Source organism: Cydia splendana, chromosome 18 (assembly GCF_910591565.1).
Source record: "Cydia splendana chromosome 18, ilCydSple1.2, whole genome shotgun sequence".
Lineage (NCBI taxonomy): Eukaryota > Metazoa > Arthropoda > Insecta > Lepidoptera > Tortricidae > Cydia > Cydia splendana.
In genome coordinates this window covers 15774366-15791640 of record NC_085977.1, presented here as the reverse complement: position 1 = coordinate 15791640, position 17275 = coordinate 15774366, and the positions used below count along the sequence as shown (strand labels likewise).

General features: G+C 36.7%; 1 protein-coding gene and 1 long non-coding RNA gene across 3 annotated transcripts in view; one reads left to right on the top strand and one right to left on the bottom strand.

Moving 5' to 3' along the window:
- LOC134799089 (neural cell adhesion molecule 2-like) overlaps positions 1–17275 on the top strand; it is a 460169-nt gene that overhangs the window by 63008 nt on the left and 379886 nt on the right. Inside the window, exon 1 of one of the 2 annotated variants that reach the window (XM_063771475.1) lies at positions 1421–1515. The exons of the other annotated variant lie outside the window; for it this stretch is intronic. The gene's annotated coding sequence lies outside the window, so the exon portion shown is untranslated. Of the gene's footprint in view, positions 1–1420; positions 1516–17275 lie in introns of those variants that run through there. 2 annotated transcript variants of the gene reach the window in all.
- LOC134799167 (uncharacterized) overlaps positions 1–17275 on the bottom strand; it is a 514174-nt gene that overhangs the window by 324204 nt on the left and 172695 nt on the right. The gene's annotated exons all lie outside the window — the stretch shown is intronic.

Here is a 17275-nt window from a genome sequence, read left to right as displayed (position 1 = left end):
TTTTTTTATGTTGCCTACTTTATCACTGTCTTCATAATAATACTTACCAAGAAACCGGCCAAGTGCGAGTCGGACTCGCGCACGAACGGTTCCGTACCATTACGCTAAAAACAGCAAAAACTCACGTTTGTTGTATGAGAGCCCTAGTTAAGTATTGATTTTATTTTGTTTTTAGTGTTTGTGTTTGTTTTTAGTGTTTGTATAGCGGCATTAGAAATACGTCATCTGTGAAAATTTCAACTGTCACGCGAGCTACCACGGTTCATTAGTGACAGCCTGGTGACAGACAGACGGACGGACGGACAGACGGACAGACGGACAGACGGACAGACGGACAGACGGACAGACGGACAGACGGACAGACGGACAGACGGACAGACGGACAGACGGACAGACGGACAGACGGACAGACGGACAGACGGACAGACGGACAGACGGACAGACGGACAGACGGACAGACGGACAGACGGACAGACGGACAGACGGACAGACGGACAGACGGACAGACGGACAGACGGACAGACGGACAGACGGACAGACGGACAGACGGACAGACGGACAGACGGACAGACGGACAGACGGACAGACGGACAGACGGACAGACGGACAGACGGACAGACGGACAGACGGACAGACGGACAGACGGACAGACGGACAGACGGACAGACCGACAGACCGACAGACGGACAGACGGACAGACGGACAGACGGACAGACGGACAGACGGACAGACGGACAGACGGACAGACGGACAGACGGACAGACGGACAGACGGACAGACGGACAGACGGACAGACGGACAGACGGACAGACGGACAGACGGACAGACGGACAGACGGACAGACGGACAGACGGGCAGACGGACAGCGGAGTCTTAGTAATAGGGTCCCGTGTTTACCCTTTGGTTACGGAACCCTAAAAAGCACTTCCAAACAAAGCTAGGAGCAATCACTTGTATATATAAGTAGAAATAGCATCGATAATTAAGTTTATCGATATAGTAAGTCCCTACTGTCATTTAATTTTGCCCCCTTTAACCTCGTAAAACCCACCATATAAAGTTTTCTAATTTATAATTTTAACCTTATTCTGTAAGTAAATAAGAATGAATGTCGTTTGTTTTAAAAAGCAAAGAAACAAAAGAAATGCTACTTTATTTGGTTCATGAAAGGTTCAAATTAGATTGCACGATTATGTACATTGTAATGTACATTTAGTCTCAGGAGGATAATCCAATGTCTATAGATTATCATCATCAAACAAAACAGGAAAATTGTTCATAATAACTTCTTTTCTTTTTGATAACGCAGATGATATAAACGTAAATATTCTTACAATAAAATATTATGTACCTATATATTTGTTTGTTTATAGTTTAGTGTCCAGACGTAATGTTATATTCTGTATTGTTACAGGTATGTTCAAACTCCGTGCCAGCACTACGAAATAAACGCTGAAACTCATATTGTTGCCAACGCTTTGAGGGCTAAAGAGTCAGATTACCACATCGTTAGAGGTACGCCTAAACTCAGGTTTCTACCATCTTAGTTTCTTAGTACATATACACAACAAAGCTCGAAGGTGTATTCACGTGTATGCTTTAAAGGTACGTGAACTTGAAGACTCTACAGCTTAGAGCATTTAATAACCGGAGTAGCCTTTAAGAGCTTACCCCTCTGGCGAACTTGCACAATTGTGCATACTTCTGTATGGACTGACGTTTATCTATAATCGACAGATAGGTCAGGAAATGAATGCTCAAAAAAAGTTGTAGAGGGAAATTCTTGGAACACAATTTTTCACTTATATCTTAGAAACTTTGGGTCTTAGCGACATGACTACTTAGACAAACCGAAAGCTGATAAAATTTGTTACAAGTTTTACTTAGTCAAGTTTTTCGATATCTTGAATTGTTTTTGAGATATCCGCTCTTTAGGGCTCGCGATTTAGGGATCTTAATTTTATCTTGACATCTACATCAGTGAAGGTTCAGAACCTCTAGTGTAAATTTCATTCGAAAGCGTGATGTGACGCACGCGTTGTCATTTTGTATGGTATTTTGAGTTTCCAAAACATCCCGCTTGGCGCGCTGTTAAACATCCCATACAAAAATAGACATAACGCAAACGCGAACGCTCGTCACGCTATCGAATGAAATATATACCAGTACGGTTACCATCAGTTTGTCACTGACATAAACGCCGTCGAGAACGTAATTTACTTTCTATACATCCCGTTTGCACTAATATGCGAGTGCGAGCGAGATGTATAGAAAGTAAATTACGTTCTCGACGGCGTTTATATCAGTGACAAACTGATGGTAACCGTACAGGGCTTCTGCTCCCAAGTGATTTGAGCAGATATTAACATTACTACCGAATTTTTGCAAAAATTTAAAACCAAAAACGTGAAGCCAATGCATCTTCTCAATCTAATTATTAACCGAAACTCGAAGACAGATTTCCACAAAAACAAAGTTACACATGTCACAACTTTCTCTAACTTTTTAATCCTGCCCGTGATTGATGTTGAAAAAAACAATGCTTGTCTCTGGAAGCATCTATCACGCGAGTGGACGTGCAGTGTACTAACATCAATTAAGAGGGCACAGGACGACCGCTTCTACATACAAACGTAGTCTCCATTTTCCTCTTTGGAGTTGACATTATGGAAAATTTATTTTTACACATATATTTTTACCATAGCTTAGCCCGTTTGTTTGACTTTTTTCGAGATTTTGAATATAATAAGAGTTTGTAGCGAAAAACAAATTACATACATTTTTATTAAAACTATAAGGTAAACGTACTCGACATGCTAATGCCCAATAGATGATACCTTGCTGTCACCTCTATTGACAATGACTTAAGTTTCAAGATGACATGTACTGGGACCACGTCGAGCACCAGTACGTTTACCTTATTAGTAATAATTAAAAAAATCGATAAAATCAAACGAAGGGCGATTAATATACATCAACTTGCTGGGCGATTCGGTCCGTAAATCTTAAATTAAGACTTATGGGCTGTATGTACATACGAAATTAGGCAGAAGTTTTCCTATTTCCCTTTTTCACCTCACAAGTTTTTCAAACATTGTTTGTGTCACGGACGATACAGAATTTACGAACTCGTGTTAACTAAGCCCTCGCCTTGTACTTTGGGCGTCAATTCACACTCGTTCGTTAATTCTTGTTTACCGTCCTTAATACACATTGTACAAAGTTAATATTTAGAGAGGAAAGGGGACTAAGTTTGTATGGAAGAGCGGTCGTGCGCTGTCCTCCACTTTCCTTTTAACTGACCAACAACCTTATGTCATTAAAATAAGGCTTACAAATTGTCAGTCAGCAGTGTGAAGGATGGTATTAATCATTTTTATTGAACGTCACTGATTGGTCGATGATGCTTCCATTATCGGGCTTGATGAGGCGCGGGCAATTATGTCCTGCCTGGTTTGTGCGACGGTTTTTAAATTGAAATTCATTCGGCTAAAATTTTTAAGGAGTCAATTACTTATTGACATTGATTGCAGGTACCTAAACCGAATTTTTAGCCGAAAGCGAAGGTTCGGTTTTGCTCTAGTTTCGGCCACAAGTTAACCTTCGGTAACAACAATTATAACTAACAAAAATAAAGCATGAAACATGATTTGAACAAAAAAAAACTTTGGCAGTTTTTTGGGCCGAAATATATTTTTTATGCCGAAACCGAAACTGACATTTCCGTCGGACACTTGTATTGATTTTATTGAGAATTGAAAAACTTTAGTACTTATGTCGTTTACAAGTTTATATTGTAGAGGATGACTATGCCACGACACGACAGATAATATCTATTACAAATTAATAACAATTTATTTACTATAATTCAGATAGTAACTGTGTAACCAAACTGTTTCATATATACGTATCTGTTTATATTTATAAATGTAGTTACCCACGTACACGACGGCACTTATCAGTGCATCCGTCCGTTTCTTGCCAACTCGAGTTATCCGACGTATGAGCGTTTTCTGTGAAATATTTTCAAATACATCTACGCGATGTGTATTGCGCTGCAGGTGTTTTAACATACCTTTGTTACATTATATACTGAATACATACGTACTGAAACTTGCACGTGCACTTTCGGACATGAGAAAATGAGTATGTGTATGTATCTCGAAAATTATGTGCTTAGTAACGCGATATGATATGACTGAAGAAACACTCAGGTTTAATACCTTATGCGGGAGTTATAGATTTAGATTTTAGATTTAGATATTTATTCTCATAATATGAAATTACATTATAAATTATGCTACATGAATTTATATTATGATCGTCATTCATATTTACATAATATTATTTTATAGATACAAATTAAAAAAAATACGTAAAAATAATTAATCTTATGTCAACAATTTTATCCATTCATGTCAAAACAAAATACGGGAATAACTAAGTACGGGTATGTCTTAATGATGGTCATGTTCTAAATAAAAACTAGGTACACATTACAATATACATAAATCAATAAATGAGAACATGTCAAATTTACACGATTAAATTTATAATTTCAAATGTCAAGGTCATACACTCATTTACAGAATAAACTGGATTATCCAATAAAAGGACTATATAATTGTAGTTTCATATTGAATTTATAAAAATTCACACTAAAAAAAACATACAACCGAATTGATAACCTCCTCCTTTTGAGATTTGGAAGTCGGTTAATAAGACTATATTTGCTAGGGTAGACTTTAGGCACACCTCGGACACTGGCGATCAAATGTATGAAACAAACGCGTTCCTACGCACACAGTCTAAGCTCGTGTAGGTGTACGCGTACCATGCGTGTGTGAGTGAGATAAGATACGTGCTAGGGTTTCCGCCATTTTGTTGTCAAGTTCGATGACCTCAATGACTCAAAACTCATTGCGCGAATTAGGAAGAAATAAGAATCGTATTATGTTGTAAGGTGGGTATCTAAGCTCGATTTATACAATAGTTTCCTATTTTGAATCAGTATAAACGAAGTAACAACATTTTTGTAAGGAAATTTAAGCCACCAAAATAATGTAAGTTGAAAACATGATTTTTTGTTCATATAGATATTGTGTTGTTTTCAGTGTGTTCTGATAGGTTTTGTAAATATTTGTTTAATATTTGAATATTTTACGTGGCCTCCGCTCTGCGCACCGCGTCGTCGCGTCCTTGCCAGCCGGTAACTGAGAGGTAACCGAGAGCGGGTGGGCGGCACTTTCAACGGGAGGCAGGGAGTGTCCATACTGTACGTTAGTACTATTTATTATACTGTGATTCAGGCAAAAGAGGTAAAAGTTGGCTCAATATAAAAGAAATTACGACACCATGTCTTATTTTAAATTGTATAAATGTATTTTATCAGTTGTATAAGTTGTATTAGTTTAGTGTATCGGGACATACCATAAATCATAAACAGTATTCAAATTAAAATACTTAATTACCTTACCAGAAAAAGTAGCAAAGAGTAACCAATCAGTTAATGAGTTTGTATATAATTAAAATTATTAACACACGTTAGCGAAACTACGCTCCAATTAAGCGAAGTTAATAAAACGCTATTAAAAAGTGTTTATTTTGCTAATGAAGTATTTAAAATGAGCTCGGTTTTGCTTATTACCGGTGGTTTCACCGGGCTGTGTAAATCTGCCGCCAGTTTATTTTAAGGGTATTTCGCATTAAATTCGTGAACAAAAAAATCCGTTTTAGTAGTGTTATTCCTGTCTATACTATAAAATCAAAGATAGATAGATAGATAAAACCATTTATTAGCTTGCCACAATACACACATTGATAGAAAAAACAGAAACAATAACAATATCAAACTAAAACTAATATCAGGAACAAGATGTATCAATAGGTAAAAGTGCTGTGTGCGTTGCAGCAAAACAAACGGGTTCTGGCTCAGCAATACGCTCCACTCTTTCGGGTGAAGCACTGATGATTCTGCCAGCACCCAGATCACGGACAGGTTAAACGTTTTACCTTTTTTCTGCCTTTCAAGGTCACGGTCAATCCGCCATCTTGTTAAGCTTCCGTAGTCAACTAGAATCCCTTATTTTGAAATGGCGGACAGGCCACGGTCCGTTTCTAAATCGAGGGAATTATAATATAAGTATTCTGTATCCACAGCGATTTGGATGTTTTTAAAAAAAAAGTGCTAATATTCGTTTTGAATGAATCCAATGACTATAAAATAATTACTTACTTTATTTGAAGTCAGTTCTTTATTGTTACAGGTTATGTTTTAGTTTTTTCTTATATTTAAAAGTGTTCGCTACTCCCTAAAAATGTGCAAAAATAAATATATCCCACATTCCGTCGCCCTCAATGTTAACTACATCGGTGGACCTTATGCATTTTGTAATAAGGTCCACCTATGCACAGTTAGGAGCATCGCTGTTTGTACCAATCTCGAAGATTACTTCCCCGTGCCCTAAAAACATCATCAATCCTGACACAAGTTCGTGAGTAGGTAATATAAACTTGCGCGGAGTTGCGATCGTATGTATGTTACGTACGTTCAATTAGTAACTGATAATATCCGTATTCTGGAACGTAAGGCAATGCCAATCGGATTTACTTGTGTAAAATGTTTGTTTTATTTAGAACGTATTTACCTATAGTCTCCATTCTCTAGCTTCAAACCTTCAAGAAAAGAGCATACCTACTTCCATCTTAAAGGCTGGCAACGCACTTGCAACCCTTCCGATGGTGATCCGTCTGCTCGTTTGCCTCCTATATCATAAAAAAAGGTCCCCATTTTGATACACCAATAGTGCTGAACTGCGTTCTTCGATGCCCACGCATGCTGATTAGTGATTACATACTCAAAATACGTGAGTACCTAAAACCCTGAAAATTGGTTAATTTTAATACTTTACATTAACACTTAGGCAAAAAAGGGGAAATTGTCTGTTTTGGCAAGTTTTTTTAAAGAAAGCAATGCAGATTTAACAATGTAATTAATTGAAATGGAGTGAGTTAATGTAACTAGTCAGTTTTGCCTCCGGAGCGGCGTCCACTGATACTCAATTTCCCTACCGGATGCCAAAACACGATCAAAGCATAGGAAATTGACACTTAAATTTAAATTTAATGTACTTACCCTTTTATGCAAATTCAAAATAAAATAAAATTCACTTTGTATGCTAAAGGTTGGAATAAGGGTGAAAATGCTACCGTATTTTGTATTTTAACCTTTTAACCGACGTAGACTGATATATAAGACAAACAAAATCGGGCTCATTTCGCCGCGGTCTGATAAATAAGACAATACTTCGTGTATCTCCGTACCGCCGGCGACACGAGCACGCTCGATGAAAGATTCTATGGCGGTTAAAAGGTTAACACCTCAACTATTTATACTATGGGATCAACTTCAAAATCCCAAATGATCAATTTTGGTGAATAACGAACTGGCTCAAAGGCATACAAATACCTATTCGTGATTTTTTTTAAGTCAAAACATCGGGATTCGAATCGATGAAGTCACTAAAGAAAATCCTCAAGATTGCTAATTGAATTTAGGCAACCTCATTGTGATCTAAAAAAGCAGTACGATTTTTCAATAACTCCGCTCTCTGAACCTACGGTACTTTAAAGGCTACGAAAATAAATCCTACTGTTTAGTATAGACATGCTAAGTCGCTCATCACGTATCCGAAGCTGGAACACCCCAACATGCGCTGAATTCGCCAATAACGTGCACCTCGGAAAAATCGAATAACTCCTGTTCGCCAATATTAAACGTGGAATAGTTCAAAACGGGGTGCCAATGCGAAATGCATTTTATTAGACAGACGTGACAGCATGCGCGAAGTCTGGTAAGGCCTTTTTAATCTGTCAAATAACACGCTTAACTCTTTTCTTTCGACACTTAGGTACCTAATATTTTTGCTCTTATTTGGCAGAAGTCAGGCTGACTCACTCAAAATTTATTTATTTGTTAAGAAAAGAGTTGAAATATGTTCATGATAGTTATGTGTTGGTACCTTAGATAATCGTTGATATATTCACAATAATGTGTCACAAATTTCAAACTACAACTAAGCATACCTATTATATTAACACCTAAATATATTATCTACCTATGTGACACCGGAAAATAAGTCACATTTAGATTAAATAAAATCGACACAATCACTGTAACCCGCTCAATCTAAAAATCCATAAAAATATATACAACAACGAGCAATATCTAGACACGCGGCAGCGTGTCAAGCCAAGTTCAAGCAAAGGAACTGGCTAGCCAGCGCCGAGTGTATCTTTACACGAACCACTTGGTGCCACTTTTGACCCTTCTATAACTCAAAACATATTTAACGTAAACACATAAAACTACGTGTGTTTAATTATATCCATAAGGACATCTAGAAGCCTAAATTTCATGAAGCTAGCTCAAACGGTTATAAAGATATGAAGGTCAAAAAGTCGTAAATTTTGGGACTGACTGACTGACTTATAGTACCTAAACCTAACCTACTTCCAGATGACCTAGAAGGATGAAATTTGGAATCCAGCTCGGTTATTGTGTGTAAGCGTAGGAAAAAAAACCGGGCAAGTGCGAGTCGGACTCGCGCACGAAGGGTTCCGTACCATAATGCAAAAAAAAAGCAAAAAAAAAAACGGTCACCCATCCAAGTACTGACCACTTCCGACGTTGCTTAACTTTGGTCAAAAATCACGTTTGTTGTATGGGAGCCCCATTTAAATCTTTATTTTATTCTGTTTTTAGTATTTGTTGTTATAGCGGCAACAGAAATACATCATCTGTGAAAATTTCAACTGTCTAGCTATCACGGTTCGTGAGATACAGCCTGGTGACAGACGGACGGACGGACGGACGGACGGACAGCGAAGTCTTAGTAATAGGGTCCCGTTTTACCCTTTGGGTACGGAACCCTAAAAATCTAAAAATAAAAAAAAGTTAAAAAATAGGGGGGTCCCCATACAAAAAAAACATTTTTTATTGTGACTGACATATAAGTACCTAAACCTAACCTACTTCCAGATGACCTAGAAGGATGAAATTTAGAATCCAGCTCGGTAATTGTGTGTAAGCGTAGGAAAAAATCTAAAAATAAAAAAAGGTAAAAAATAGGGGGGGTCCCCATACAAAAAAATATTTTTTAATTGTAGCGTTGGAACCGTTATAAGCAGATATTTGAAACTATCCCAATATATGTATTATTATATTTGCTATATAAAAGAAATATAAAAATAAAGTTAAGTCAAAAAATAAGTGGTGTCCCCATACAAAAAACTTGTAATACGCGCTAAACGACCGGCCAACGGTGTGTCGTTGGCGGCGCGCGGCACCACATAATTAATACAAAGAACAGAAGTGAAAAAACATGCGGCGGAAACACAAGAAAAAACATTAAATCTCAATACCTGCCTTGTTTTCTTTACAAAAAGTATTGATATCCCATCAAAAACATAAATGTAAAAAAGGAGAGCCAAGTTCAATACAAAAATTATGCTTGGCTGTGGGGTTCGCCGCAAAAAGAATGGAGATCTAAATGAGTGCCAAGTTCTATGCAAAATCCAAATATGTATTTATAAGAACAAAATAACATTATAAACAAGTATTAAACTCTATTTCTTTGCTTTATTGGATACCTATAACAATTGCTGTTATTTAAAAAAAATGTGAGATCTTAAAGTAGGTTAGATTTGGCTTGGCTAGTTTTTATCAGAATTACAATATATATATATGTTGAATAACTTTATAAAATGACATGACTGATGTAATGAAAACTGGCCAAGTCAAATCTAACCTGCTTTAAGATCTCACATTTTTTTTAAATAACAGCAATTGTTATAGGTATCCAATAAAGCAAAGAAATAGAGTTTAATACTTGTTTATGATGTTATTTTGTTCTTATAAATACATATTTGTATTTTGCATAGAACTTGGCACTCATTTAGATCTCCATTCTTTTTGCGGCGAACCCCACAGCCAAGCATAATTTTTGTATTGAACTTGGCTCTCCTTTTTTACATTTATGTTTTTGATGGGATACGATTTACAGTTGTAGCTATCATTTTCATCGAAAACATTCACTAACCCTCCATTCCAATCTATTGAGAATTGTTTTTATTCGTACACCAGCTTTAAAATTTCGAAAAATACTGTACTGTGTACAAACTACTAGTGAACCAGTACTCGTTCAAAAATACCGGCTATAGCTGGTATTTTATGTAGCCAGGTGCACCGTTGCAAATTGCGACTGCCGATGACAGGTACCTCGATGTATTGGTGCTCGAATGCGAGTACCGTCGTTCCATTTGCATCTATAGTGTCTGGAATGACGTTGTTTACTCTTACGAGAGTTTGATGCAATTGGCTTCAATGGCTTCGTGAATGCAATATATATTATGAAACACGTTAACTCTATTAAGATAAACGCACTGGTGCTCGACGCGGTCCCAGTACATGTCATCTTGAGACTTAAGTCATTGTCAATAGAGGTGACAGCAAGGTGTCATCTATTGGGGTATTAGTATGCCGAGCACTGGTACGTTTACCTTAGACGGAAGGGAGCAAGTTCGAATTTCCTCGGCGCTCAAAAGTAATACCTAATTCCGGTGGCAAATTTAAATTACATTTTGATTTGTCATTTTATTATCATTAGCCCGTGCAGTGTGTTTCGCTCGCGCCAACAAGTACGAATGAAATGCACGCGCGAATCGTAACTAAATGACATCAATTATTTATCATTTTGATGTCGCATACAATTTTGATTTCGCCTCCTGGTTAGGAAAAAAATGCAAACCCACTTGGTTAATGGTTATGTCCAGTATTTTGAGCTTAAGGTGGTATTTTGGTATTGCATTGATAAAAATAAAAAGTTTTTTTGCGTGAATTCTGTATAAAACAAAGTTTTACTATCAATTTAGCGCAAATAAACATTCGAAAGTAGATAGATGCGCACATATTTATGTAGTAATAGTGTGTAATTACTTAATATAACGCAATTGTTTTTTGTATGGAAAGCGAACCACCTTAAGTTATAAAAGTTAAATGAAATATAATCATCAAAAAACAATAGTAGCTACCAATTGATATATTGCACCGAAATCCCCGATAACCTACATACAACTGATCAGAAAACTGATAAATAAATTGAAATTGATAATTATACTGATGGCGCGCTCGCGTGACTGACCAATCACGATTGATACAATCAGTGCTGATAGGAAAAAAATGTATCCTTTATGATAAATTTTACTGTTGGGCCTTGTGAGAAAATTTTGACGCTGACGATAAGCGGTCACCGTAGCCTAATATGGACGCATGCAACATCAGAGAGGGTGTTATACCCTTTATCTCCGAAACTAATGGGTCAATAATTTCGAAAAAAATACACAAAATAGTTCTTTACCTATAGATGATAGGAAACCTATTAGAAATGTGCAGTCAAGCGTGAGTCACACTTAATTATTTAGTATTTGACCCGACCCCTACGGGTTTTGTAAAGACATTTTCATTCCGTTCCACATAAAAAAAATCATTTTTAAAAATTGGGTAATGTACGGAACCCTTGGAACGCGAGTCCGACTTGCACTTGACCAGTTTTTATAAGTATAATTATACATCAAACATTTCCGTTACTTATATTGATATTCAAAGCACAGGAACAGTCTAAAAGTTCAAGGTAGGAGCTTAAAATATGAAACATAATATAATTATATTAACTATACAGGATGATTCATGAGACGTGAGCAGGACTAATCCTGCACACTCAGTAACTGATAATTGATCGATCACCGTCCTATTTAGGTGAAACAACAACACTTTTTCCTATTTTTTAACTTTTTGGTGAGGGCAAATTTAATTCTCAACAATCATGGTCACCCTACAGGACCTAATTAATCAACATAAAACCTCTTTAACCGTAATGGCATTTTGATTACGAAGAAAATAAAATGTCAAACTTGAGTGAGATACGAGTTTTCAAAAGTAACCAGACCGTGATGACAGTAATGACATTCAATTTGACACAGAATATCGGTAGTTTAGTATTCTAATTTTAGGGTGACCATGCATGTCGTAAAAAATTAATAACTTTTTTTCAACACGACTAGAAAATTAACGTTAACCTCACTAATACTGATACGAAACAGTTGCTTATAATTAACGATATGCGCAGTGTTAGTCCTGCTCACGTCTCCTGAATCACCCTGTATATATTAGACGACCGGTATGGCCTTATAGTGGGTAATGGTAATGACCCTGCCTGTGAAGCAGACGGTCCTGGGTTCGAATCCCGGTAAGGACATTATTTTTTTGATAGACACAAATATTTGTTCCTGAATAATGGGTGTTTTATATGTATATAAATATGTATTTATCTATATAAGTACGTGTATCATCCCCTAGCAGCCATAGTACAAGCTTTGCTTAGTTTGGGCAAAAAGAATAGATAGTATAGAGGGGTCCTGTCATTGTAAATTTTGTAGTCACTGTAAGTTTACTGCCATCTATCGACACACGACTAAAACTCAAAATGAAAACGTATAAAGTTATCAAAAAATGTATATATATGGATAAATGATTTTATTATTTTTATATCATTTTGATCCCTGTTCATTCACTGATATCCATGTGTTAAAATTGTTAAGTATGAAACGGTGTCGTCACGCCATCTAGCCGAGGATAGGCTAAAGGTGTGTGCGCCATCTATTCGAGAATGACTTTTGCTTGAATTCCGAGGCACGTTTTTTCCTTAGACTTTATTCGTCTTATACGAAGTTACATATGTCTTTAGTTTGGGGATAGGTTGATCTGTGTAAGATGTCCCCTAATATTTATATTTATTTAATTTAAGTATATATTATCCATATAATATTATGTTCATCTAATACCCACAACACAAGCCTCCGAATTTCGTCTCGAACTAATGATATTATCCGAATTACGGTACGCTATGTCGTTTGATATTTACCACTAATTCTCTGTAGAAGAAAACTAAGTGAGAAAGGACTGATCCTAACAAGCCTTCATTTCTTTCTGACTTGGAAGGTCAGATGGCAGTAAACAGTGACAATTAGCTTTAGCGCTAATTCTTAGTCATGAAGATGCCGTGCCCCTTTTGTGGCCCTTATATTCTCCGCTGTTTTTAACAGGACATTCTTATTGCATCACTTTCCTTACTATTAAGAGATACTATGCCGTATTTGCGAAGATACGGTGTATTTTCGTTTCGTTTGTGTTAAAACACAATGAAACAAAAAAAATACTACTTTATTTGTTTTATGAAAGGTTCAAATTAGTATGCAGCTGATCTGACTCACGAGGGTAATATCACGTCTTATACGAAGTTACATATGTCTTTAGTTTGGGGATAGGTTGATCTGTGTAAGATGTCCCCTAATATTTATATTTATTTAATTTAAGTATATATTATCCATATAATATTATGTTCATCTAATACCCACAACACAAGCCTCCGAATTTCGTCTCGAACTAATGATATTATCCGAATTACGGTACGCTATGTCGTTTGATATTTACCACTAATTCTCTGTAGAAGAAAACTAAGTGAGAAAGGACTGATCCTAACAAGCCTTCATTTCTTTCTGACTTGGAAGGTCAGATGGCAGTAAACAGTGACAATTAGCTTTAGCGCTAATTCTTAGTCATGAAGATGCCGTGCCCCTTTTGTGGCCCTTATATTCTCCGCTGTTTTTAACAGGACATTCTTATTGCATCACTTTCCTTACTATTAAGAGATACTATGCCGTATTTGCGAAGATACGGTGTATTTTCGTTTCGTTTGTGTTAAAACACAATGAAACAAAAAAAATACTACTTTATTTGTTTTATGAAAGGTTCAAATTAGTATGCAGCTGATCTGACTCACGAGGGTAATAATAATTATTATATGTATAATAGTTTAATAATAATTCTCGAACAACATCTTGAGAGACTCTCGCTAGGTGGTTGGATCAAGGGTCAAATGCAGAAGGCGGTGATCTTGGACACGGCGCGGATAGTCCGCCGGTTCCTCTCTCTGCGGCCCTGACCACCGGTAGCTTGGGCCCTGCCCCGCTGCTGGCAGCACCCTAGGTTAGGTTTTTTATAATATGATTATATGTATTTTTTATTGTTTTTTATGTGTCTTTGTATTTTACTTTTATATTCATGTTATAAAGAACCTAACTTAAGAAGAAAAATAAATAGAGGAATTATTATAAATATCATCAATTTCACGAGCTGATGTGATGGAGACCGAAGAGGACCATATAAACTCTTAGGTATAGTACATTGTGCAACATGGGGCGTAAGTTGAATATTGCAAAAGAGAGTAAGTTAAATCGCGACGGCTTGCCGGAGCGATTTATAGACTCGAGTTTGCAATATTATTATGCCCCGAGTTACACAATGCTTTTCATCACACTTGCGACTCAAAAATTAAGTATAAAGACAAAAAACTGTTAATTATGGCACTAGCAACTTCATAACTCCCTAGGGAGAATGCTTTTTCTATAACTCCCGCTAAACCTGCGTGCAATTCCACATTTACTGAGCGAGTTTGATGAAAAAGCATTAACCATATTGAGTTTGGCTTTGTTGGAATTGTTGTGACCGCACACAGTTTGTTTGTTGTTAGCAGAGTTCGGACAATTTATCGCAAAAATAAATATGGTATGGAACATGATACAATTTTTATAACAATTTTTAACTGCAGTTTTAGAGTATAATCTGGAAATTTTATAAAGATACTGTGTACATGATATGAGTTTAATAAATCTTGTCCTATTTTGAGATATAAACTATTTTTGATGGTTTTGCGATGATTTGTCCGACCTCTGGTTGTTAGTTGACTTCCCAGACGTATTCATCGACGGCTACACCTAGGGCATGCTCCCGGGAATATGTGAACCGGGAATTCCCGGGAATTTTATAGTGTCAAAAGAACCGGTACTGAGGACCCGGTACCGGTACTTCCCGGTTCTCATCACATGACTATTTATTCCCATTTCAATAGTAGTAATGTTTTAGTACTTTAGCTTGGGACATTATATAACATTTAATAAAATTGCTATGAAACGGGGGACCCAAATAACCTGACAAACTAATCTAGTAAAGTAGGCATTCGTGCAGACAGGCCGTGCCGTCATATAGTGCCGAGTGCATCGACTACGCTATGGCCGTGTGGCTCGGCCCAGGCGGAGGCAAAGTGTGCCGGCTAATTTCGTAAAATAGGTTGGAACGCCAATTAAGTGTTTGTTTATAATAAAATAAGTCATTTATTAATTTTTATGCAATTATTTATATGAAAATAAGTCATTGATAAAGATTGTACGCTAACACAAACAATTTCTTAAAAGTACCGTAAAATGGGGTGAGTAGGGTCAAAACTGAAATTCAAACCTCGATAACATTTTATTTTTACATATGAAAACTGAATGGTGTATATAATAAGTGTTCCGGACGTTTGTATTTTATTTTGGGTAGTTCCATTTCATAACTTTGACGATAAAGAGGAAAACCCACCTCACCCCGTAGTGCCTCGTATTTGGGGTGAGAGGAGTTTTCATACAAAGGTGATTTTGGAAGATTGTTGGATCGATTTTTTATTATGGGTATTACTATAGCTCCATTTTAAATTGGAATACATTATTTTTTGTAGCAGTAGCCTTAAAATCCCTTCTCACCCCTCTCTCAAACCTTCTCTCCCCATTCATAACCCACCTCTCCCCGCGAAACCTACTCACCCCGTTTTACGGTAATTAAAAGATGCCTTGAGAACCGGGAAGAACCGGGAATCCCGGTTCCGGCCATGCCCAGAACCGGGAAATGAAATTCTTGGTACCGGGACTGGTACTGCATGCCCTAGTTACACCCGAGCAAATAAGTAGATAGTTTCTTACGTGCATGTGGGCTGAAGCGTGACTCGCAAAGCTAAGCTTTGTTTTAAAACTACAGAAAGACACGCAGAAAAGCTGGCAAAAATTTAAACAGTGACTGAAATGGTTGGCCACATTATATCACTGCCGTCAAATGGTAGAACGCTGCAAGTCAAAAAACGCAGTTTTGAGAAAAACGCATTTAAAGGTTTAAACATTCCGGCCTTTGAAACACCCATTTTTTATAAACTTATAACGTTGAAATTTACACAATATATACCTAAGAGTGCATTTTATATAGCCGACTAATGAAAATGTTATAAGTTAGTGTATTTATTTAAATATTAGCCATAAAGTGTTTGGCCAATAAGATCCAACAAAAAATAATCTATAGAAGTTCTTAGCAAAACGCTGTAACTCTATAGTTACATCATTTTGCCACAATTATTTCCTAGTTGCATCGTTTTGGCCATTAGGTTATAACACATAAAGTGATTAATTGAAAAAAGAAAAACATTCTAAGTGTAATTCTTAAAATGAATATGTAATTTTAAAAAAATAAATCAATTAGGTAATTGAATTTTTTTTACTTTCAATTTTGATAAAAAATATTAATATAATTTTTTCAGTCTCTTGCCGCATTTTGGCGTATTCTATGCTCCTAATTTAACAATATTATAATGCAAGCAGAACGCTGCAGGTACCACTTGCAGCGTTCTGCTTTACCCAATGTTATACATCATAACACACGACACAGAAATAAACACGCGTTAACTCTTGTTACAATGTTTTGGTATGCTTAGACTATAGTTGCCGCGTTTTGACAGTTTTCTACAGACTTAATTAAAAGAGATATCAAAAATCTGAAAAAAGGGGACGATAGAAGAACATAAAAGGAATCATTTGGTCCAAGGCAACTTAAAACGCTGTAACTTGAGTTGCAGCGTTTTACCATTTGACGGCAGATCAGCGTAGATAAACAAAATACATTCACGTCGTTATGTATCCAACATTGTCCACGTCTTTTGGACCAGCAGATTCGCGGTCGTCATTTATAAGCGTCGTCATATCCTCCGGCCATTTGTGGACGTTGATAAATAATTTCATTTCTTCCCCCAAATCGGAGATAAAGGAACGTTCTGATGGACAATTCTGGGGATTGTTTTCCTTGTTCCCACAAAGCGGTTTTGTTGTGTTGATATTTTGTTGAATGTTAATGTTAGCAATGTTAATGTTTTTTTCCATGGCAGAAAAGTAAGGGCAAATCATTCAGCGTTGTACGGGGATGTGATGTCTGTAAAATGTGACGAGAAATGTTTAGAAATGAAGATAGAGTTACGAGTATGTAAGAGGAAAGGCAAACCAAGGAAAAGGTGGAAGGACTTTG